The sequence below is a fragment of the Carassius carassius genome, chromosome 38, assembly GCF_963082965.1.
Source record: "Carassius carassius chromosome 38, fCarCar2.1, whole genome shotgun sequence".
In the NCBI taxonomy this organism is placed as follows: Eukaryota; Metazoa; Chordata; class Actinopteri; order Cypriniformes; family Cyprinidae; genus Carassius; species Carassius carassius.
The window spans coordinates 2,865,333-2,887,681 of record NC_081792.1 but is presented as its reverse complement, the minus strand read 5'-3'; the positions used below and the strand labels follow the sequence as shown (position 1 = coordinate 2,887,681).

At 42.4% G+C, this 22,349-nt stretch overlaps 13 non-coding genes across 13 annotated transcripts in view; 8 read left to right on the top strand and 5 right to left on the bottom strand.

Annotated features, from left to right (window-relative positions):
• Positions 1-11,283: 11,283 nt before the first annotated feature.
• trnae-uuc (transfer RNA glutamic acid (anticodon UUC)) lies at positions 11,284-11,355 on the top strand. Its single transcript has one exon. It is a non-coding gene; the product is annotated as a tRNA-Glu (tRNA).
• Positions 11,356-11,566: 211 nt separating this feature from the next.
• trnae-cuc (transfer RNA glutamic acid (anticodon CUC)) lies at positions 11,567-11,638 on the bottom strand. Its single transcript has one exon. It is a non-coding gene; the product is annotated as a tRNA-Glu (tRNA).
• Positions 11,639-12,060: 422 nt separating this feature from the next.
• trnae-uuc (transfer RNA glutamic acid (anticodon UUC)) lies at positions 12,061-12,131 on the top strand. Its single transcript has one exon. It is a non-coding gene; the product is annotated as a tRNA-Glu (tRNA).
• Positions 12,132-13,087: 956 nt separating this feature from the next.
• trnar-acg (transfer RNA arginine (anticodon ACG)) lies at positions 13,088-13,160 on the bottom strand. The gene has a single exon. It is a non-coding gene; the product is annotated as a tRNA-Arg (tRNA).
• A 147-nt stretch (positions 13,161-13,307) lies between these two features.
• On the top strand, positions 13,308-13,379 carry trnae-cuc (transfer RNA glutamic acid (anticodon CUC)). Its single transcript has one exon. It is a non-coding gene; the product is annotated as a tRNA-Glu (tRNA).
• Positions 13,380-14,790: 1,411 nt separating this feature from the next.
• On the top strand, positions 14,791-14,862 carry trnae-uuc (transfer RNA glutamic acid (anticodon UUC)). The gene has a single exon. It is a non-coding gene; the product is annotated as a tRNA-Glu (tRNA).
• A 701-nt stretch (positions 14,863-15,563) lies between these two features.
• Positions 15,564-15,635, bottom strand: trnae-cuc (transfer RNA glutamic acid (anticodon CUC)). The gene has a single exon. It is a non-coding gene; the product is annotated as a tRNA-Glu (tRNA).
• Positions 15,636-17,080: 1,445 nt separating this feature from the next.
• Positions 17,081-17,152, bottom strand: trnae-cuc (transfer RNA glutamic acid (anticodon CUC)). The gene has a single exon. It is a non-coding gene; the product is annotated as a tRNA-Glu (tRNA).
• A 131-nt stretch (positions 17,153-17,283) lies between these two features.
• trnah-aug (transfer RNA histidin (anticodon AUG)) lies at positions 17,284-17,356 on the top strand. The gene has a single exon. It is a non-coding gene; the product is annotated as a tRNA-His (tRNA).
• Positions 17,357-18,196: 840 nt separating this feature from the next.
• trnay-gua (transfer RNA tyrosine (anticodon GUA)) lies at positions 18,197-18,284 on the top strand. The gene is given in 2 exon segments: positions 18,197-18,233; positions 18,249-18,284. It is a non-coding gene; the product is annotated as a tRNA-Tyr (tRNA).
• A 2,550-nt stretch (positions 18,285-20,834) lies between these two features.
• Positions 20,835-20,906, top strand: trnae-uuc (transfer RNA glutamic acid (anticodon UUC)). The gene has a single exon. It is a non-coding gene; the product is annotated as a tRNA-Glu (tRNA).
• Positions 20,907-21,183: 277 nt separating this feature from the next.
• On the bottom strand, positions 21,184-21,255 carry trnae-cuc (transfer RNA glutamic acid (anticodon CUC)). Its single transcript has one exon. It is a non-coding gene; the product is annotated as a tRNA-Glu (tRNA).
• Positions 21,256-22,334: 1,079 nt separating this feature from the next.
• Positions 22,335-22,349, top strand: part of trnae-uuc (transfer RNA glutamic acid (anticodon UUC)) — a 72-nt gene continuing 57 nt past the window's right edge. The window contains exon 1 of the tRNA in view: positions 22,335-22,349. This exon is cut by the window's right edge and continues 57 nt beyond it. This is a non-coding gene — a tRNA (tRNA-Glu).

Below are 22,349 nucleotides of genomic sequence, written 5' to 3'. Positions count from 1 at the left end.
CTGAATCTGACGGATACAGTGGAAGCATCAAAGGTGAAGGAAGCCAACAAAGTAAAGCCATACACAAGACCCCTGCCCCCGGAGAAAGTGCTGGACAAAGCCAGGAAAAGTTTAAGTGAGCACCACGGAGATCTGTCTAACAGAAAGCACCTGTTGGGTTTCTTTGAAATCCAGTTTGGTGTATTTCGTGGGCAAACATTTAGGTGGGTGGCTGAAAATGCCCTGGGGTATGCTGCTTATCTGGTGGCAGCTATGAAGAGGGACCCCACAGGAGGCAGCAAAGACTCCCAAGAACATGCCCACAACAAGGGGAGTTTCAGGGAGTATATTGAGCTCTTTCCTTCTGGCAGAATTGCCATTGCCATGAAGGAAGAGCAATATGCTGGGAAAGCTCCCCAGCATGCTGCTGACTCCCAGCACTCTGCCCCCACAGAGTTCACCACCCCCACCCAGCACGCTACCACCACCCATACTTCTACTGCCTCTCTCCGCTCCCTCTTGGTTAGGAAGTTGCCTAACCAAAAAAACTTGAACAAGGCTGTAAAAAGACTGGTTTCCCCCCTCAAAGTCGCACCTTGTAAGCAAACATTTATTTGTATAACACTTTTTTGGTTTGTTTAGCATTTATTGCTGTTCAGTAGTCATGTTTATCTGTTTGTCCTGTGTTTTTTTTTGTAGCTTTGGCCCAGGCACGTGCGCGGCCCTCAGCCACCCTCACCTGTCCGACTGTGTCCCTTGAGACAGCCACAGGACCCTCAGCCACCCTCACCTGTCCGACTGTGTCCCTTAGACAGCCACAGGGCCCTCTGCCACCCTCACCTGTCCGACTGTGTCCCTTTAGACAGCCACAGGGCCCTCAGCCACCCTCACCTGTCCGACTGTGTCCCTTGAGACAGCCACAGGACCCTCAGCCACTCTCACCTGTCCGACTGTGTCCCTTGAGACAGCCACAGGGCCCTCAGCCACCCTCACCTGTCCGACTGTGTCCCTTGAGATAGATGACAGCACACTGCTGGCAGAGGCAGCTAAGTTTGAGGAGTCATATGTGGCATGTACGTTTATACTTATTTAAAGTATTCAACGTTTCCTTTCCAGGGATAATAAAGTAAAGTGAAGCAATGTGAATTTGTTTATTTATGTGTTTATTTTCTGTTTTTCTATTTTATTTTATTTTTTCAGCAAGACGAGTCTGTCTTCCTGCTGGATGGACACACACCCTGCCTGAAGTGGACCAGAGGTGGATCTCCAAGGCCCTGTTCAGGTGGACAGCACAGGGGCATCCTGAGCTGGTATTTAGTAGGGTGAACAAACTTTGGTGGTATCCTCCACCGGTGCCACTGAAGACTCCTTCCTTGGAGAATTACTTTGGCCATCGCCTGTTGCTCTGGATGCCACGAAAACTGTGGCAAGTGAAGCTGACTTGTCCGCATCCAGACTGTCAAAAAGAACTTCTGACCTCAGCTGGCTTGCATCAAAAGATCAGGCAGGTGGTTGCCATGGGTGAGATGTACTTTGTGGCATCTGAGTACCTTGCCTGCTGAAGATGTAAAAGGAAGGTCATCAGCTGGAGCCATGATCTCGTTTCCCAGCTCGACATTGGCCACAGGGTGCTGTTCCCTTGCATTCTTACTTCAAAACTTGCATGTGACTTTGAGGTAGTAACTTTGATGCGTCAGCGTGGGCTGGGAAACAGCAGCAGCCAGATCCAGCGCAAGCTACAGGAGCGTCATGTTGATGTCTGGTTGCAAAAGACAGTCCAGTATCTGACAGATTGCAAGGGGATTGCCAGTGCTGTCACGTCGAGCCTAATCCTGCCTGTGACATTTGAACCTGCTCCTTCAATGCCTTCTATACCCAAGCACCGATGGCTGATGCAGGTGTATGCCCAGGATGTCCTGCAAAGGCTGGATGAGGTCAAGGCCACTATAACATCACAATATGGTCGAATCTTAACCCTTTCGAGTCGATTAACGCGGATACGCGTTTTGAGTCATTTTCACCTGATAACCCCGAAAAGACCTTAAATTACACTTTCAGTTTTAATCGTACAGATAAGAGCAATACATCAATCGAATCTGTAAAGGGTCTACTTTTTTTTGGATACAGACATAATGACAACAAAACTTTGTGCACTTATAAAATAAAGATAACAGACAAGGTGTGCTGTCTGCAGCCTTTGTCTGCGCTTATCTTCATTTACAAACAAGTCATTAAAATGAACTGTAACTCCGTGAATACTCAACGAAAATACATGGGGGAGATATCTATAGAAAGCTTGACATGTCTATTTTTAAACTAAACAAGTGCCGCCGAAAACAGATATTCTGTGATAAAGTAATCCATATGAAAACAACGCGATGTCTGTTTTTCAAGTCTCTCTTCATTATATCTAATGTGACCACGCCCCCGCGCTGAACACTCTATTCAGATTCAAACTGAAGCGCGCGGCTTGAATACGCCCATAACAGAAGAAAAAGCAGCCAGACTGTTCTTCAAGTTTTTATTTTACTGTTTGCTTCGCGATGAGAGGAATAAGACATAATTCACCCCAAAAAGATGTGATGTGGTTGAGGATTTGAGAAATGGATTTCCTCAGAAAAAAAGAATGAAGCACTTTATTCAGCAGAGATCATAAACATGAGTAAGTCTCTCTTTATTTATTTATATACTTGTACTAGTTTTCACATAACGTGTAAACATTTTACTAGTTAGACTTTTTCCAAATACTTTTTCCAAACTATAATTCCTGACTAAATGTATAGCAATCAAGTGAAACATTATGAAGTTTCAATAACAATATACAATACTATACCATTCAAAAGCTTGATGTAAATAATATAAATGTAACAAATAGATAACTGTCACAAATGTAAAAACATGCTTTTCTTTCAATTTATTCCCCCTAAAAACCCAGAAAAATATTCTCAGCTCTTTTCAACATTAATAATAATGATAATAATAATAACAATAAATGTTTTTTTTGTAGAAAATAAGATTGTTAAAAGGATTTCTGAAGGATTGTGTGACTGGAGTAAGGATGCCAAACAATTTGTTTGAAAGTCAGCTTTGATTGTTTCTAATAAACTGTTTAACTGCACCCCCAAGTGGATATTAAATTATGTTGTGGGATAATTAAATATATTCTTAATAAACTACAAACATAAAATTATATAGATTTATTTTGTCCTCACATTCTTTCTTGTAACTCCTCCCTCTCAGCCACACAGATGATTGAAAGGCTCATTATGCAGCTCATTATGTGGGGCTTTGTCTTCTCAGGTGTAAATCACAATGATATTCATGGTAGTTGACGCCTACTCGCATATGACTTTTACCAACAAAAAGTGTCTTAGAAAATTTAAATCAATATATTGTTTTCTGTGAGTGAGTAAACAAGATGATTTTCACATCATTTAGAAAGAAAAATTCTAGGCTACAAGCTCCAGTTCTCAAAAGTCCGGGGAACCATTGTTCTTTATGTGTTTTATGGCCTTATTCAAGTGATTTAACATTTTTAGTTTTTCACTAACCACGCATAATATTTTTTTTCTCAAAAACACAATCATGTACATACATGCATTTCTTATATTATTATAGCCCAGTTTGTGCTGATTACAGTGAGATTAGACTTTACCCATTTAGATATTTATAAGAAACTGAAAAAAGCACAAATGTCAGGGCATGACAAAACTTCTCCAGGCCCCAAAAATACCCTTAGACTCCAGAGGGTTAAAAATGGATTCTACCAAAAAAGTGACCAGAAAACTAGCAGGACGCAGCTATGGCACTGCTACTTGGGCAACTAATGTTGGCAATGAGCATGGACAGGTGATCATGTCCGTGCTCACAGCGAGCGAAGGTTTTGGTCTGGGGCCAATGATAGAAGGCCTTATCAAGCGATACAGAGTGGCTGGGGTGGCTCCTCCCGAAGTGCTGTATGTCGACCGAGACTGCTGTGGCAACACTCTTTTGAGGAGGATGTTTGAAGAGTGGGGGCAAATGACCATCCGGTTAGATGTCTGGCACTTCATGCGAAGGTTTGCTGTCGGCTGCACCACCGACTCTCACCAGTTATATGCCACATTTATGAGTGGCCTCAGCCATTGTATTTTCATGTGGGACCAGGTCGACCTGGCTGCCCTGAAGACGGCTAAGCAAGCAGAGCTGGAAGCTGATGGGAAACCATCATCCGAGGCTGATGTGCTGCGCTTTATCAGTCGTAGCGAGCTAGCGCTACATTGCAGGAGAACCACTCGCGGGACCAAAGAGACCCTGGCGCTGACTGAGAGCCATGTTCAGGCCTTTGATGGAGCTGCTGGTCGTGACACTCTGGGAGTCCCACTAATAAACTCAGCCCGCATGAGAGAGATTTTAAAGTCCCAGCGGAAGCATGTGGCCTGCATCCAGGATCCTGCCGGTGTGCAGCTCTACATGCAGACGGGTACTGTACTGAAGGGAGGGCACCGCCTGCCAACATACCGCTGTGCCAGAGGTTCCACTTCACTTGAGTCATTTCACTTGCACCTTAACAGATTCATCCCAGGTTAATAAATTATTTAACTGAATTATTAAATTAAGATATGATTTATACTGAAATAATTATGAGAATTGCAAGAACAGCTATTTGTGTATTTATATGAAATTTTTGTTCTGTGAATTTATTATAATTTTTTTTTTTCATTTATAGGCACGCTGGCAAGTGACACCTTCTTTCAGGCATATCTTTTGGATGGGCTTGCAAGGTGGAATGAGGACCGGGCTGTGGCAGCAACAACTAATCAGCAGCAACCACATTCCTACAACCATCTTCTGCGTCATGCTGTCAACACTCTTGCAGAGGAGCTTATGGGCATGAAAATCATTCCTTATGTTGGGCCAAGAAAGTACACTGGTATATAAATTTTTGTTTTTGTTTTTAGTGACACTTTAATTTAAGTATAAACCACTGAACCACTAAGTTATAATATAATATTATGGTATGTTATCTAATTGTCAATGTTTTTCTATTTTAAAGGTGAGCTTATTGGAGTGGAATATCTTTACCAGCAAACTGGTAAAGTTCTGCAGGACTACAAGTTGGCCATTGAAGAGTCAGAGACCACTGAGGTTGGTAAAGAGGTGGATGAACGTTATGCTGAACTTGAGGAGTTTCAGGACATCACTGTCCCCACCTTTGACACTGAACGGACACCTGCTGCCTCTTCACAAGCATCAGTGTCTGCAGCGTCTGCAGCATCATCTCCAACTCCTCCAGCAACCAGCCCCACGTCATCACTGTTTGTGGTCCCTCCATCACCAGTGTCATCTCCTGTCAGCAGCTCACTGAACACTCAATCAAATCTAGGACTCTTTCCTGGAGCACATAGCTGTGAGTTTTACCAAAGTATTCATAAAGATTTCGGTATTTGTTATCACACTAACTATAAATTTGTATTTAACACATTGAAAGGCATAAATACAAATTTCAAATCAATATTTACCTTTTTGATGTTGTCCCAGTGGACCGATTATCTGCAGAAACGGATCGTCCAACATCGGAAGAGAACACTTCACATGATGTAAGGGCCCAGTTTATTTTTTATTTACATTTACATGTATGTAAACATAATCTGGGTTACATTGGATGTGCTTTCATGTGAATATTTGTTTTCATTGATGCTATCAAAAGTTCCTAAATTATCTTTCATTTTAGGATTCGGTCGGACCTGATAATATTGAGGGGTATGAAGCCGTGCAGGACTTGGCAGAGTTCTTGGTTGGCCTCAGAGACCACCGTCTGGCTTTGTCGGGAGAAGAGTGCATCAAGATCATCTCCCTATGGCAGGCATTGGGGGAGTATGACAGGAAAAAGACCATTTACCCACCACGTCACCAAACCAACCTAAAACAGGGACGATTCAGGGCCACTAAGAAGATTGTGGCCCCAGGTGTGGAGAGCACCAAAAGGTATGTTATATTTAGTAAACAGGGTTTACAAATTGTTTTGTAATATTTATATATATATATATCTGAAACTGGCTGAAATATCACCTACAACTTTTTTTGTTTAGTAACCTGACACCTTCATGACTAGCTTATCTTGGTTATAACATAAATTATTAGTTGTGATTTACATTTAATTCTGACTATATATATTAGGTTGCTAAGTATGTTACATTGCTATGGACACAGTTACAACCGTACATTGGAATAATTAATTTAGCAGAAACAAAGCAATCATTTCTTAAATCGGTAAAATCATTTTATATCAATATGTTGTGTCAAATAATTTGTCTTTTACTGTACTTTAGTAAGTAGCCATGTAATAAGCGGGATAATATGCAGTCATTATTGTGAATAAAATCTGACAGGCTGACTAACAACACCCTGTAATAATTCCACAACACAGTAATCCAGTAGAGACCTGATTTATTGATATGACATTTCAACATCAATCTAAAAACAAAACAAAGAAAGAAAACATAACTATGGGCAGATATTATCAATGAACATTTAGACAACACAAAGCAAAACAGACAGAATAGGAAAGGGAAAATAAAAATAAGATCACACAATGAAAACAATCTTACATTAATAATATGTATCCTGTTGTAATTTGCAGGTGTTTCGTTGGGGCTCATAGTCCTGCACAGTGGCCTGACTGCAACCGAGTGGTGGAGGCCATTTTCACAAGGCTCTGTGCTCTCTACCCAAACGCGGTGCGCTGTGACGGAGTAAGGGTGTCCCGCTTCACTGTTGTAGCACGTGCTTACAAGCACATCCGAGAGTGCATCCTCACTAATGCTAAGGTGATGAGTGAGACCACCATCCAGCTCCCAGAAGTGAACGCTGCAACAGTCACACAATGGTGAGTAAATAAGCATTGTCACCGCTATGCCTAAACTTAAAGCAGCTAAGGGCTGATGTTACACGGCAACTTTTTTTGATCAATGCTGCTGGGCAACTTTGGTTAATATTGCCATCAACAGGCAACCAGGCAAGACACAGAGCGCAAGATTGATCTGAAGTATCCAGATTGAAATTTGTTACCCATTCTCAGTGGGGAACGTACCCAAGAAACACTTCTCAAAATTTTTTATACCATCAGCCATAATGTAACCATGGCTGGTTTGCAGGTCTAGAAACAAATCAACAAGAGTTCAACTTCTGTTTTCTTCTTCATTATGAAAGATAAGATTTATGACATGGATCAGCTGTCTTCAGCAGACTGCAAGAATCAATAATTCATAATACAATGTTAATCTCAATAAAGTAGCCATTTCACAAAAGCAGTAATACATTAGACGACTGCTGTGTGATCTCAGCTGTGTCATGCTGCTGCGTCATAGTCATGACAAAAATAGTAGTTGATCTTTTGTATTGCTTAAATGTTTATTAATATCTGTCGTTTTATGTTTCCCAGGTTCAGCAGGCATGGCAAGTCACAGGAACAAGAGATTTTGAAGCAGGGTATCCAAGCCCCAGACGCACCCATGGCAGGACCCGAGACGCTTCCTGCGGCTATGCAGAAACGACCAACTCTCTATCCAGGCAATTTGGCTGAGCCTCACCTTTTTATCCTGCCACCAAACACTGCTGGGAAGGCAAAACTTAAGGGGAGGTTGCAACCCCAGGCCATCTCCCAGGCTCCAACATCACATCAAGGCCTTCCTGTCATTGCACCAGCACTACCCATCTCTCTCCCTTTCATTTTACCATCTGTGCAGCTTCCTACAGTGAAAGGCACTTGTGCGCCATCCTCTACAGTGCCAGGTACCTCACAGGTGATGTTCTTCAACTTCCCTTTACCTTCAGCTCTGCCACCATCAGCTCAGACACAGACATCCGGTCAAGATGTTCCTTACTCCACTCAGCAATACAGAAAGAGAAAACTGGATAGGGAGCGCACTGGAACTGTCACAAGAAAATATGTGAAGAAGACAGATGTCATTCTTTGCATAAAGTGTAACAAAGAGAGAAAGCCACCATCACATCTTCAGTACTTTGGCAACTGGTTCTGCAAAGAGTCTGAGACTCAATCATATGGTGAATGGAGGGCTGTGCTGCAGGAACGAGGTTATAGAAGAAAAAAAAGGGGAATGGCAACCCTCCAGCTTCTTAAAACTGCTATTTCAGCACATTAAATTTTTTTTTGGTTAATGTTTGCTTTATAGTGCAATTTACAAGTCTCCAACAATGACAGCTGTCTCTAAAATGTGTAATTACTGTGTGTTTCCTCTGCTGCATGCCTCTGTTGGAAAAATATTTCATGCCATTATATATATATGGTATGTTTATGTTTTTATTATTATCATTATTTTGGTTTTGGTATATTTGATTTACTATTTTTTTAGGGGCGAATATGTCATAATTGCACTACTATGGTCCATTTTTGTTTTGATTTACTTTTTTTTGGCTTATATGTCAAAATTGCACTACTGTGGTAAATGTTTGTCTTGGTTTACTATTTATTATTTTCTTAGTCTGATGTCAAAATTGCACTGCAAATGTTTGTTTTGGTTTGATATGTATTATATTTTTACACTGATATGTAGAAAGTTTACTACTGTGGTAAACATTTTTGGTTTACTGTTTATTATTTTTAATTGATGTGTCAAAATTGCACTACTGTTCTAAATGTTTTATTGGCTTTAAAATTTATATGGAGATTAAAGTGTTGTTAATATTTGCCCTCACACTATTGTTATTGTGTTTGTTTTGGTTTGATATTTATTATATTTTTAAACTGATATGTAAACATTTTACTACTGTGGTAAACATTTTTGGTTTACTGTTTATTATTTTTAATTGATGTGTCAAAATTGCACTACTTTTCTAAATGTTTTATTGTCTTTCAAATGTATATGGAGATTAAAGTGTTGTTAATATTTGCCCTCACACTATTGTTATTGTGTTTGATTTGGTTTGATATTTATTATATTTTTTAAACTGATATGTAAACATTTTACTACTGTGGTAAACATTTTTGGTTTACTGTTTATTATTTTTAATTGATGTGTCAAAATTGCACTACTTTTCTAAATGTTTTATTGGCTTTAAAATGTATATGGAGATTAAAAGGGTAGTTACTATTTGCCCTCACACTATTGTTATTGTGTTTGTTTTGGTTTGATATTTATTATATTTTTTAAACTGTTATGTAAACATTTTACTACTGTTGTAAACATTTTTGGTTTACTGTTTATTATTTTTAATTGATGTGTCAAAATTGCACTACTGTTCTAAATGTTTTATTGGCTTTAAAATATATATGGAGATTAAATGGATTGTTAATATTTGCCCTCACACTATTGTTATTGTGTTTGTTTTGGTTTGATATTTATTATATTTTTTAAACTGATATGTAAACATTTTACTACTGTGGTAAAAATTTTTGGTTTACTGTTTATTATTTTTAATTGATGTGTCAAAATTGCACTACTTTTCTAAATGTTTTATTGGCTTTAAAATGTATATGGAGATTAAAAGGGTTGTTAATATTTGCCCTCACACTATTTTTATTGTGTTTGTTTTGGTTTGATATTTATTATATTTTTTAAACTGTTATGTAAACATTTTACTACTGTTGTAAACATTTTTGGTTTACTGTTTATTATTTTTAATTGATGTGTCAAAATTGCACTACTGTTCTAAATGTTTTATTGGCTTTAAAATATATATGGAGATTAAAAGGATTGTTAATATTTGCCCTCACACTATTGTCATTGTGCCTTTTTGTATTCTCACATTTGTACATGCATATATATTTGCACTGCTGTTATAATTTTTTTATTGACTTTATATTTGCAAATAAAAAGGGTTGTTAATCTTAATCTTTGCACTAGCAATGTTATTGTGCCTATTTCTCACTGTATTTGAAGTTGCAATTTTTTTTAAGTATTCCAGTATTACTTAACAATAAAACACACACACACAAAAACAGGGACTTTCAGAAAATATAATAATATAATGTTATACTGTAAAAAATAATATACTGTAAAAAATGAGTTAGTTAGCACTGCGTTATTCATGTATTTTGCTGTGAAAATGCACAAAAACACAAATCATGTATTTGTTGCAATGAACATTCACGTTTTGTCTGTCAAATCATTTCGACTTTTTTATCCAGTGACAGCTTGATGCTTTTGTCCATATAAGGTATTTCCTGTAGCGTGCGTCACATAGTGGTCACGAGCTAATGCTTTTACGAGTCTGTTTTGGACTTTATGCGAGAGAGCGCCCTCCGGCGTCCGGTATGAATGAAACATACATAACGTGAGAGTGTTTACTTTGGACAGTTCCCAAATTAAATTGGGGGGGACGAATTTACGTTCGATTAAATTACGGGGGAGAATGATGATTACGTACTCGTGCATCAGCAGCGTCAAAGCGGACACATTCCAGGAATTCCATCACTGTTCGGAGTGGGCCGCGAACTCGCGTCCCTATGAGTCTTTTAGGATCTTTACCTCGACTAATGGGCGCCGGCCTTGGCGCAATGGATAACGCGTCTGACTATGGATCAGAAGATTCTAGGTTTGACTCCTGGCTGGCTCACTCTGTGCTTGTTTTTCTCCGGCTTATTTTGTTGTTGTGTTTTTTCTCTTCTCCAAAATCCAGAAGAAAAGGCAAATCTTCAGGCATTCTTCTTTTTTTCCAAAAAAAAAAAAAATATTCTGCACACCCTTTCCGATATCTAGGGAAGACACGGACATGCTTCGGTATTGCCATTCGTCCAACAAGCACTCCGACAAGCTCTGCGATTAAAGGGGAAATAAACTGCAGGTAGGCAGCCAGTTGATTTTCCAAAGAACAATTTCATCGCTACTCTGTAACTGCTTCATTACTTTGAAGGGTGTAATGCCATGTTGTTTTGATGTCACAGGCTTGCCATTTTGAAGCCTTATCACTAATTGCCACAATATATCAATTTTGTACCTTGACAGACTGATGACAGACAGATTTTCATCTAGATAACGGTTGCAATGTGTGTTTTCAGATGCATGACACAAGTATTTTCACCTGGACAAGAGCTTAATTACCAGTTCAAGGTATCAATTCAGCAATCACAGGAATCTGCCCAAAAAAACTGAACCCCCGGGGTGAGTAAAAAAAACAGATCCCTTGAATGCATACAAAACTATATAATTCAGAAAACCGTCCTTTTGGATAATTCTTGTTTTGCCAAATTATTATAACATTGTTACAGTCGCAGACCTAAAGCAAAAGGCCACTACAAGATCCTGCGCCCACACTGACCACATGTATGGAAAGTGTGCCACTGGCCGGTTTAAGGTGTCCAAATCCCATATGGTCTAGCGGTTAGGATTCCTGGTTTTCACCCAGGCGGCCCGGGTTCGTCTCCCGGTATGGGAATGCATGCTTCTTTTTGCTTCCCTCCTCAAAAATCCAGCACATCTTCCTGCACCAGGTTGGAGTGTTGGCAATCCTTAGGTCGCTGGTTCGACTCCGGCTCGAAGGAGGTCTTTTTTTCAAGTGCTCACCATTTTTTTGGTTTGGAGCTGGATTTCTCGCAGCTGTTAGCAGAGCTTGAATTCGCAGTCCACAATTGGACACCAAAAGAGCTATCCCTGACCAGGAATCGAACCCGGGCCGCGGCGGTGAGAGCGCCAAATCCTAACCACTAGGCCACCAGGGAGGGACTGGTGGGTTGGTGGGCTGGTAGGCTTACCTCCTGATAACAAGGTGAGAATAAGCAGACAGCAATGCTTGCCACTGTCAAATCTAAAGCCAACAACTCTGTAGCAATCGGGAGTCTCTACTATCGGTGGGCCAGTGGCGCAATGGATAACGTGTCTGACTACAGATCAGAAGATTCTAGGTTCACTGGAATCTGCCCAAAAAAACTGAACCCCCGGGGTGAGTAAAAAAACAGATCCCTTGAATGCATACAACACTATATAAATTAGAAAACCGTCCTTTTGGATAATTCTTGTTTTGCCAAATTATTATCACATTGTTACAGTCGCAGACCTAAAGCAACAGGCCACTACAAGATCCTGCGCCCACACTGACCACATGTATGGAAAGTGCGCCAATGGCCAGTTTAAGGTGTCCAAATCCCATATGGTCTAGTGGTTAGGATTCCTGGTTTTCACCCAGGGGGCCCGGGTTGACTCCCGGTATGGGAACGCATGCTCCTTTTTGCTTCCCTCCTCAAAAATCCAGCACATCTTCCTGCACCAGACGTCGAGGTTCTGTCTAACACTTTGCCCCTTCGATAGCTCAGCTGGTAGAGTGGAGGACTGTAGGTTGGAGTGTTGGCAATCCTTAGCTTGCCACTGTCTCATCTAAAACCAACAAGATCTTGTAGTGGCCTGTTGCTTTAGGTCTGCGACTGTAACAATGTGATAATAATTTGGCAAAACAAGAATTATCCAAAAGGACGGTTTTCTGAATTATATAGTGTTTTATGCATTCAAGGGATCTGTTTTTTTTTACTCACCCCGGGAGTTCAGTTTATTTGGGCAGATTCCTGTGATTGCTGAACTGATACCTCGAACTGGTAATTAAGCTCTTTTCCAGGTGAAAATACTTGTGTCATCCATTTGAAAACACACACGGCAACCGCTATCTAGAGGAAAAACTGCCTATTGTCACTCTGTCAAGATACAAAAATGACATTATGAGGGTAACAATGAAAGTGAGACCAATTTGTAATCGGCAAAGTTGCTGATTATTCGCTCCTTCAGTTTAACTCTGTTTACAACTTATTCTAAATGTCCAGGTGACAATTAGTGATAAGGCTTCAAAATGGCAAGCCGATGACATCAAAACAACATGGCATTACACCCTTCAAAGTAATGAAGCAGTTACAGAGTAGCGATGAAATTGTTCATTCGAAAATCAACTGGCTGCCAGCCTGCAGTTTATTTCCCCTATAATCGCCGAGCTTGTCGGAGTGCTTGTGAGACGAATGGCAATACCGAAGCATGTCCGTGTCTTTCCTAGACATCGAAAAGGGTGTGCAGAATATATCTATTTTGGAAAAAAAGCAGAATGCCTGAAGATTTGCCTTTTCTTCTTGATTTTGGAGAAGAAAAAAAAACACAACAACAAAATAAGCTGGAGAAAAACAAGCACAGAGCGAGCCAGCCAGGAGTCAAACCTAGAATCTTCTGATCCGTAGTCAGATGCGTTATCCATTGCGCCACTGGCCCACCAATAGTAAAGACCCCTAATTGCTACAGAGTTGTTGGTTTAAGATGAGACAGTGGCAAGCATTGCTGTCTGCTTATTCTCACCTTGTTTTCAGGAGGTAAGCCCACCAGCCCACCAGCCCACCAGCCCACCAGCCCACCAGCCCCTCCCTGGTGGTCTAGTGGTTAGGATTCGGCGCTCTCACCGCCGCGGCCCGGGTTCGATTCCCGGTCAGGGAAAGCTCTTTTGGCTTCGAATTGTGGACTGCGAATTCTAGCTCTGCTAACAGCTGCGAGAAGGCCAGCTCCAAACCAAAAAAAAAATGGTGAGCACTTGAAAAAAAGACCTCCTTAGAGCCGGCGTCGAACCAACGACCTAAGGATTGCCAACACTCCAACCTACAGTCCTCCGCTCTACCAGCTGAGCTATCAAAGGGGCAAAGTGTTAGACAGAACCTCGACATATCACGGTCTTGTAGCTCTACTGCTGGCCAAAAAGTCACTTCTGGTGCAGGAAGATGTGCTGGATTTTTGAGGAGGGAATCAAAAAGGAGCATGCGTTCCCATACCGGGAGTGAGAGCGCCGAATCCTAACCACTAGACCACCAGGGAGGGGCTGGTGGGTTGGTGGGCTTACCTCCTGAAAACAAGGTGAGAATAAGCAGACAGCAATGCTTGCCACTGTCTCATCTAAAACCAACAACTCTGTAGCAATCAGGGGTCTTTACTATTGGTGGGCCAGTGGCGACATGGATAACGCGTCTGACTACGGATCAGAAGATTCTAGGTTCGACTGCTGGCTCGCTCTGTGCTTGTTTTTCTCCGGCTTATTTTGTTGTTGTGTTTTTTTTCTCTTCTCCAAAATCCAGAAGAAAAGGCAAATCTTCAGGCATTCTTCTTTTTTTCCAAAAAAGACATATTCTGCACACCCTTTCCGATGTCTAGGGAAGACACGGACATGCTTCGGTATTGCCATTCGTCTCACAAGCACTCTTTATACTCACTCTTATAGGGGAAATAAACTGCAGGCTGGCAGCCAGTTGATTTTCGAATGAACAATTTCATCGCTACTCTGTAACTGCTACATTACTTTTTTGAAGGGTATAATGCCATGTGGTTTTGATGTCATGGGCTTGCCATTTTGAAGCCTTATCACTAATTGCCACCTGGACATTTAGAATAAGTTGTAAACTGATTTAAACTGAAGGAGCGAATAATCAGCAACTTTGCCGATTAAAAATTGGTCTCACTTTCATTGTTACCCTCACAATGTCATTTTTGTATCTTGACAGAGTGACAATAGGCAGTGTTTCCTCTAGATAACTGTTGCCGTGTGTGTTTTCAAATGGATGACACAAGTATTTTCACCTGGAAAAGAGCTTAATTACCAGTTCGAGGTATCAGTTCAGCAATCACAGGAATCTGCCCAAATAAACTGAACTCCCGGGGTGAGTAAAAAAAAACAGATCCCTTGAATGCATGCAACACTATATAATTCAGAAAACCGTCCTTTTGGATAATTCTTGTTTTGCCAAATTATTATCACATTGTTACAGTCGCAGACCTAAAGCAACAGGCCACTACAAGATCCTGCGCCCACACTGACCACATGTATGGAAAGTGCGCCAATGGCCGGTTTAAGGTGTCCAAATCCCATATGGTCTAGTGGTTAGGATTCCTGGTTTTCACCCAGGGGGCCTGGGTTCGACTCCTGGTATGGGAATGCATGCTCCTTTTTGCTTCCCTCCTCAAAAATCCAGCACATCTTCCTGCACCAGACGTCGAGGTTCTGTCTAACACTCTGGGTTGGAGTGTTGGCAATCCTTAGCTTGCCACTGTCTCATCTAAAACCAACAACTCTGTAGCAATCAGGGGTCTTTACTAGCGGTGGGCCATTGGCACAATGGATAATGTGTCTGACTACGGATCAGAAGATTCTAGGTTTGACTCCTGGCTGGCTACAAGATCCTGCGCCCACACTGACCACATGTATGAAAGTGCGCCAGAAGCCAACGGCCAGTTTAAGGTTTCCAAATTCCATATGGTCTAGCGCTTAGGATTCCTGGATTTCACCCAGGTGGCCCAGTTTTGACTCCCGGTATGGGAACGCATGCTCCTTTTTTATTCCCTCCTCAAAAATCCAGCACATCTTCCTGCACCAGAAGTGACTTTTTGGCCAGCAGTAGAGCTACAAGATCGTGATATGTCGAGGTTCTGTCTAACACTTTGCCCCTTCGATAGCTCAGCTGGTAGAGCGGAGGACTGTAGGTTGGAGTGTTGGCAATCCTTAGGTCGCTTGTTCAACTCCGGCTCGAAGGAGGTCTTTTTTTCAAGTGCTCACCATTTTTTTGGTTTGGAGCTGGCTTTCTCGCAGCTGTTAGCAGAGCTTGAATTCGCAGTCAACAATTGGAAGCCAAAAGAGCTTTCCCTGACCGGGAATCAAACCCAGGCCGCGGCGGTGAGAGCGCCGAATCCTAACCACTAGACCACCAGGGAGGGGCTGGTGGGCTGGTGGGCTGGTGGGCTTACCTCCTGAAAACAAGGTGTGAATAAGCAGACAGCAATGCTTGCCAATTTCACATCTAAAACCAACAACTCTGTAGCAATCAGTGGTCTGTACTATTGGTGGGCCAATGGCGCAATGGATAATGCGTCTGACTACAGATTAGAAGAATCTAGGTTCGACTCCTGGCTGGCTCGCTCTGTGCTTGTTTTTCTCCAGCTTATTTTGTTGTTGTGTTTTTTTCTCTACTCCAAAATCCAGAAGAAAAGGCAAATCTTCTGGCATTCTTCTTTTTTTCCAAAAAAGACATATTCTGCACACCCTTTCCGATGTCTAGGGAAGACACGGACATGCTTCGGTATTGTCATTCGTCTCACAAGCACTCCGACAAGCTCGGCGATTAAAGGGGAAATAAACTGCAGGCTGGCAGCCAGTTGATTTTCGAATGAACAATTTCATCGCTACTCTGTAACTGCTTCATTACTTTGAAGGGTGTAATGCCATGTTGTTTTGATGTCACGGGCTTGCCATTTTGAAGCCTTATCACTAATTGCCACCTGGACATTGAGAATAAATTGTAATCTGCATTAAACTGAACGAGCGAATAATCAGCAACTTTGCAGATTAAAAATTGGTCTCACTTTCATTATTAACCTCACAATATGTCAATTTTGTACTTTGACAGACCGATGATAGTCAGATTTTCATCTAGATAACGGTTGCAATGTGTGTTTTCAGATGCATGACACAACTATTTTCACCTGGACAAGAGCTTAATTACCAGTTCAAGGTATCAATTCAGCAATCACAGGAATCTGCCCAAATAAACTGAACTTCCGGGGTGAGTAAAAAAAACAGATCCCTTGAATGCATACAACACTATATAATTCAGAAAAACGTCCTTATGGATAATTCTTGTTTTGGTAATTATTATCACATTGTTACAGTCGCAGACCTAAAGCAACAGGCCACTACAAGATCCTGCGCCCACACTGACCACATGTATGGAAAGTGCGCCAGAAGCCAATGGCCAGTTTAAGGTTTCCAAATTCCATATGGTCTAGCGCTTAGGATTCCTGGATTTCACCCAGGCAGCCCAGTTTTGACTCCCGGTATGGGAACGCATGCTCCTTTTTGATTCCCTCCTCAAAAATCCAGCACATCTTCTTGCACCAGAAGTGACTTTTTGGCCAGCAGTAGAGCTACAAGACCGTGATATGTCGAGGTTCTGTCTAACACTTTGCCCCTTTGATAGCTCAGCTGGTAGAGCGGAGGACTGTAGGTTGGAGTGTTGGCAATCCTTAGGTCGCTGGTTCGACTCCGGCTCGCAGGAGGTCATTTTTTCAAGTGCTCACCATTTTTTTGGTTTGGAGCTGGCCTTCTCGCAGCTGTTAGCAGAGCTAGAATTCGCAGTACACAATTGGAAGCCAAAAGAGCTTTCCCTGACCGGGAATCGAACACGGGCCGCGGCGGTGAGAGCGCCGAATCCTAACCACTAGACCACCAGGGAGGGGCTGGTGGGCTGGTGGGTTGGTGGGCTTACCTCCTGAAAACAAGGTGAGAATAAGCAGACAGCAATGCTTGCCATCGTCTCATCTAAAACCAACAACTCTGTAGCAATCAGGGGTCTTTAATATTGACGGGCCAGTGGCGCAATGGATAACGCGTCTGACTATGGATCAGAAGATTCTAGGTTCGACTCCTGGCTGGCTCGCTCTGTGCTTGTATTTATCCGGCTTATTTTGTTGTTGTGTTTTTTTTTCTCTTCTCCAAAATCCAGAAGAAAAGGCAAATCTTCAGGCATTCTTCTTTTTTTCCAAAAAAGACATATTCTGCACACCCTTTCCGATGTCTAGGGAAGACACGGACATGCTTCGGTATTGCCATTCGTCTCACAAGCACTCCGACAAGCTCGGCGATTAAAGGGGAAATAAACTGCAGGCTGGCAGCCAGTTGATTTTCGAATGAACAATTTCATCGCTACTCTGTAACTGCTTCAATACTTTGAAGGGTGTAATGCCATGTTGTTTTGATGTCACGGGTTTGCCATTTTGAAGCCTTATCACTAATTGCCACCTGGACATTGAGAATAAATTGTAATCTGCATTAAACTGAATGAGCGAATACTCAGCAACTTTGCGGATAAAAAAATTGGTCTCACTTTCATTATTAACCTCACAATATGTCAATTTTGTACCTTGACAGATCGATGATAGGCAGATTTTCATCTAGATAACGGTTGCAATGTGTGTTTTCAGATGCATGACACAAGTATTTTCACCTGGACAAGAGCTTAATTACCAGTCGCAGACCTAAAGCAACAGGCCACTACAAGATCCTGCGCCCACACTGACCGCATGTATGGAAAGTGCGCCACTGGCCAGTTTAAGGTATCCAAATCACATATGGTCTAGCGGTTAGGATTCCTGGTTTTCACCCAGGCGGCCCGGGTTCGACTCCCAGTATGGGAACACATGCTTCTTTTTGCTTCCCTCCTCAAAAATCCAGCACATCTTCCTGCACCAGATGTCGAGGTTCTGTCTAACACTTTGCCCCTTCGATAGCTTAGCTGGTAGAGTGGAGGACTGTAGGTTGGAGTGTTGGCAATCCTTAGGTCGCTGGTTCGACTCCGGCTCGAAGGAGGTCTTTTTTTCAAGTGCTCACCATTTTTTTTGGTTTGGAGCTGGCTCTCTCGCAGCTGTTAGCAGAGCTTGAATTCGCAGTCCACAATTGGAAGCCAAAAGAGCTCTCCCTGACCGGGAATCGAACACAGGCCGTGGCGGTGAGAGCGCCGAATCCTAACCACTAGACCACCAGGGAGGGGCTGGTGGGCTGGTGGGCTGGTGGGCTGGTGGGCTGGTAGGCTTACCTCCTGATAACAAGTTGAGAATAAGCAGACAGCAATGCTTACCACTGTCACATCTAAAACCAACAACTCTGTAGCAATCAGGGGTATTTACTATTGGTGGGCCAGTGGCGCAATGGATAGCGCGTCTGACTACGGATCAGAAGATTTTAGGTTCGACTCCTGGCTGGCTGGTCTGTGCTTGTTTTTCTCCGGCTTATTTTGTTGTTGTGTTTTTTTTCTCTTCTCCAAAATCCAGAAGAAAAGGAAAATCTTCAGGCATTCTTCTTTTTTTCCAAAAAAGACATATTCTGCACACCCTTTCCGATGTCTAGGGAAGACACGGACATGCTTCGGTATTGCCATTCGTCTCACAAGCACTCCGACAAGCTCGGCGATTAAAGGGGAAATAAACTGCAGGCTGGCAGCCAGTTGATTTTCGAATGAACAATTTCATCGCTACTCTGTAACTGCTTCATTACTTTGAAGGGTGTAATGCCATGTTGTTTTGATGTCACAGGCTTGTCATTTTGAAGCCTTATCACTAATTGCCACCTGGACATTGAGAATAAATTGTAATCTGCATTAAACTGAATGAGCGAATAATCAGCAACTATGCAAATAAAAAATTTATCTCACTTTCATTATTAACCTCACAATATGTCAATTTTGTACCTTGACAGACCGATGATAGGCAGATTTTCATCTAGATAACGGTTGCAATGTGTGTTTTCAGATGCATGACACAAGTATTTTCATCTGGACAAGAGCTTAATTACCAGTTCAAGGTATCAATTCAGCAATCACAGGAATCTTCCCAAATAAACTGAACTCCTGGGGTGAGTAAATAAAACAGATCCCTTGAATGCATACAACACTATATAATTCAGAAAACCATCCTTATGGATAATTCTTGTTTTGCCAAATTATTATCACATTGTTACAGTCGCAGACCTAAAGCAACAGGCCACTACAAGATCCTGCGCCCACACTGACCACATGTATGGAAAGTGCGCCACTGGGCAGTATAAGGTGTCCAAATCCCATATGGTCTAGCGGTTAGGATTCCTGGTTTTTAACCAGGCGGGCAGGGTTCGACTCCCGGTATGGGAACGCATGCTTCCCTCCTCAAAAATCCAGCACATCTTCCTGCACCAGATGTCGAGGTTCTGTGTAACACTTTGACCCTTCGATAGCTTAGCTGGTAGAGTGGAGGACTGTAGGTTGGAGTGTTGGCAATCCTTAGGTCGCTGGTTCGACTCCCGCTTGAAGGAGGTCTTTTTTTCAAGTGCTCAACATTTTTTTTGGGTTTGGAGCTGGCTCTCTCACAGCTGTTAGCAGAGCTTGAATTTGCAGTCCACAATTGGAAGCCAAAAGAGCTTTCCCTGACCGGGAATCGAACACAGGCCGTGGCGGTGAGAGCGCCGAATCCTAACCACTAGACCACCAGGGAGGGGCTGGTGGGCTGGTGGGCTGATGGGCTGGTGGGCTTACCTCCTGAAATCAAGGTGAGAATAAGCAGACAGCAATGCTTGCCACTGTCACATCTAAAACCAACAACTCTGTAGCACTCAGGGGTTTTACTATTGGTGGGCCAGTGTCGCAATGGATAACGTGTCTGACTACGGATCAGAAGATTCTAGGTTCGACACCTGGCTTGCTCGCTCTGTGCTTGTTTTTCACTGGCTTATTTTGTTGTTGTTTTTTTTCTCTTTTACAAAATCCAGAAGAAAAGGCAAATCTTCAGGCATTCTTCTTTTTTTCCAAAAAATACATATTCTGCACACCCTTTCCGATGTCTAGGGAAGACACGGACATGCTTCGGTATTGCCATTCGTCTCACAAGCACTCCGACAAGCTCGGCGATTAAAGGGGAAATAAACTGCAGGCTGGCAGCCAGTTGATTTTCGAATGAACAATTTCATCGCTACTCTGTAACTGCTTCATTACTTTGAAGGGTGTAATGCCATGTTGTTTTGATGTCACGGGTTTGCCATTTTGAAGCCTTATCACTAATTGCCACCTGGACATTGAGAATAAATTGTAATCTGCATTAAACTGAATGAGCGAATAATCAGCAACTTTGCGGATAAAAAAAATTGGTCTCACTTTCATTATTAACCTCACAATATGTCAATTTTGTACCTTGACAGATCGATGATAGGCAGATTTTCATCTAGATAACGGTTGCAATGTGTGTTTTCAGATGCATGACACAAGTATTTTCACCTGGACAAGAGCTTAATTACCAGTCGCAGACCTAAAGCAACAGGCCACTACAAGATCCTGCGCCCACACTGACCACATGTATGGAAAGTGCGCCACTGGCCATTTTAAGGTGTCCAAATCCCATATGGTCTAGCGGTTAGGATTCCTGGTTTTCACCCAGGGGGCCCGGGTTCGACTCCCAGTATGGGAACGCATGCTTCTTTTTGCTTCCCTCCTCAAAAATCCAGCACATCTTCCTGCACCAGATGTCGAGGTTCTGTCTAACACTTTGCCCCTTCGATAGCTTAGCTGGTAGAGTGGAGAACTGTAGGTTGGAGTGTTGGCAATCCTTAGGTCGCTGGTTCGACTCTGGCTCGAAGGAGGTCTTTTTTTCAAGTGCTCATAATTTTTTTTGGTTTGGAGCTGGCTCTCTCGCAGCTGTTAGCAGAGCTTGAATTCGCAGTCCACAATTGGAAGCCAAAAGAGCTTTCCCTGACCGGGAATCGAACCCAGGCCGCGGCGGTGAGAGTGCCGAATCCTAACCACTAGACCACCAGGGAGGGGCTGGTGGGCTGGTGGGCTGGTGTGCTGGTGGGCTGGTGTGCTGGTGGGCTGGCAGGCTTACCTCCTGATAACAAGGTGAGAATAAGCAGACAGCAATGCTTGCCACTGTCACATCTAAAACCAACAACTCTGTAGCAATCAGGGGTCTTTACAATTGGTGGGCCAGTGGCGCAATGGATAGTGCGTCTCACTACGGATCAGAAGATTCTAGGTTCTTCTCCTAGCTGGCTCGCTCTGTGCTTGCTTTTCTCTGGCTTATTTTGTTGTTGTGTTATTTTTCTCTTCTCCAGAATCCAGAAGAAAAGGCAAATCTTCAGGCATTCTTCTTTTTTTCCAAAAAAGACATATCCTGCACACCCTTTCCGATGTCTAGGGAAGACACAGACATGCTTCGGTATTGCCATTCATCTCACAAGCACTCCGACAAGCTCGGCGATTATAGGGGAAATAAACTGCAGGCTGGCAGCCAGTTGATTTTCGAATGAACAATTTCATCGCTACTCTGTAACTGCTTCATTACTTTGAAGGGTATAATGCCATGTGGTTTTGATGTCATGGGATTGCCATTTTGAAGCCTTATCACTAATTGCCACCTGGACATTTAGGATAAGTTGTAAACTGAGTTAAACTGAAGGAGCGAATAATCAGCAACTTTGCCGATTAAAAATTGGTCTCACTTTCATTGTTACCCTCACAATGTCATTTTTGTACCTTGACAGAGTGACAATAGGCATTTTTCCTCTAGATAACGGTTGCCGTGTGTGTTTTCAAATGGATGGCACAAGTATTTTCACCTGGAAAAGACCTTAATTACCATTCGAGGTATCAATTCAGCAATCACAGGAATCTGCCCAAATAAACTGAACTCCCGGGGTGAGTAAAAAAAACAGATCCCTTGAATGCATACAACACTATATAATTCAGAAAACCGTCCTTTTGGATAATTCTTGTTTTGCCAAATTATTATCACATTGTTACAGTCGCAGACCTAAAGCAACAGGCCACTACAAGATCCTGTGCCCACACTGACCACATGTATGGAAAGTGCGCCACTGGCCAGTTTAAGATGTCCAAATACCATATGGTCTAG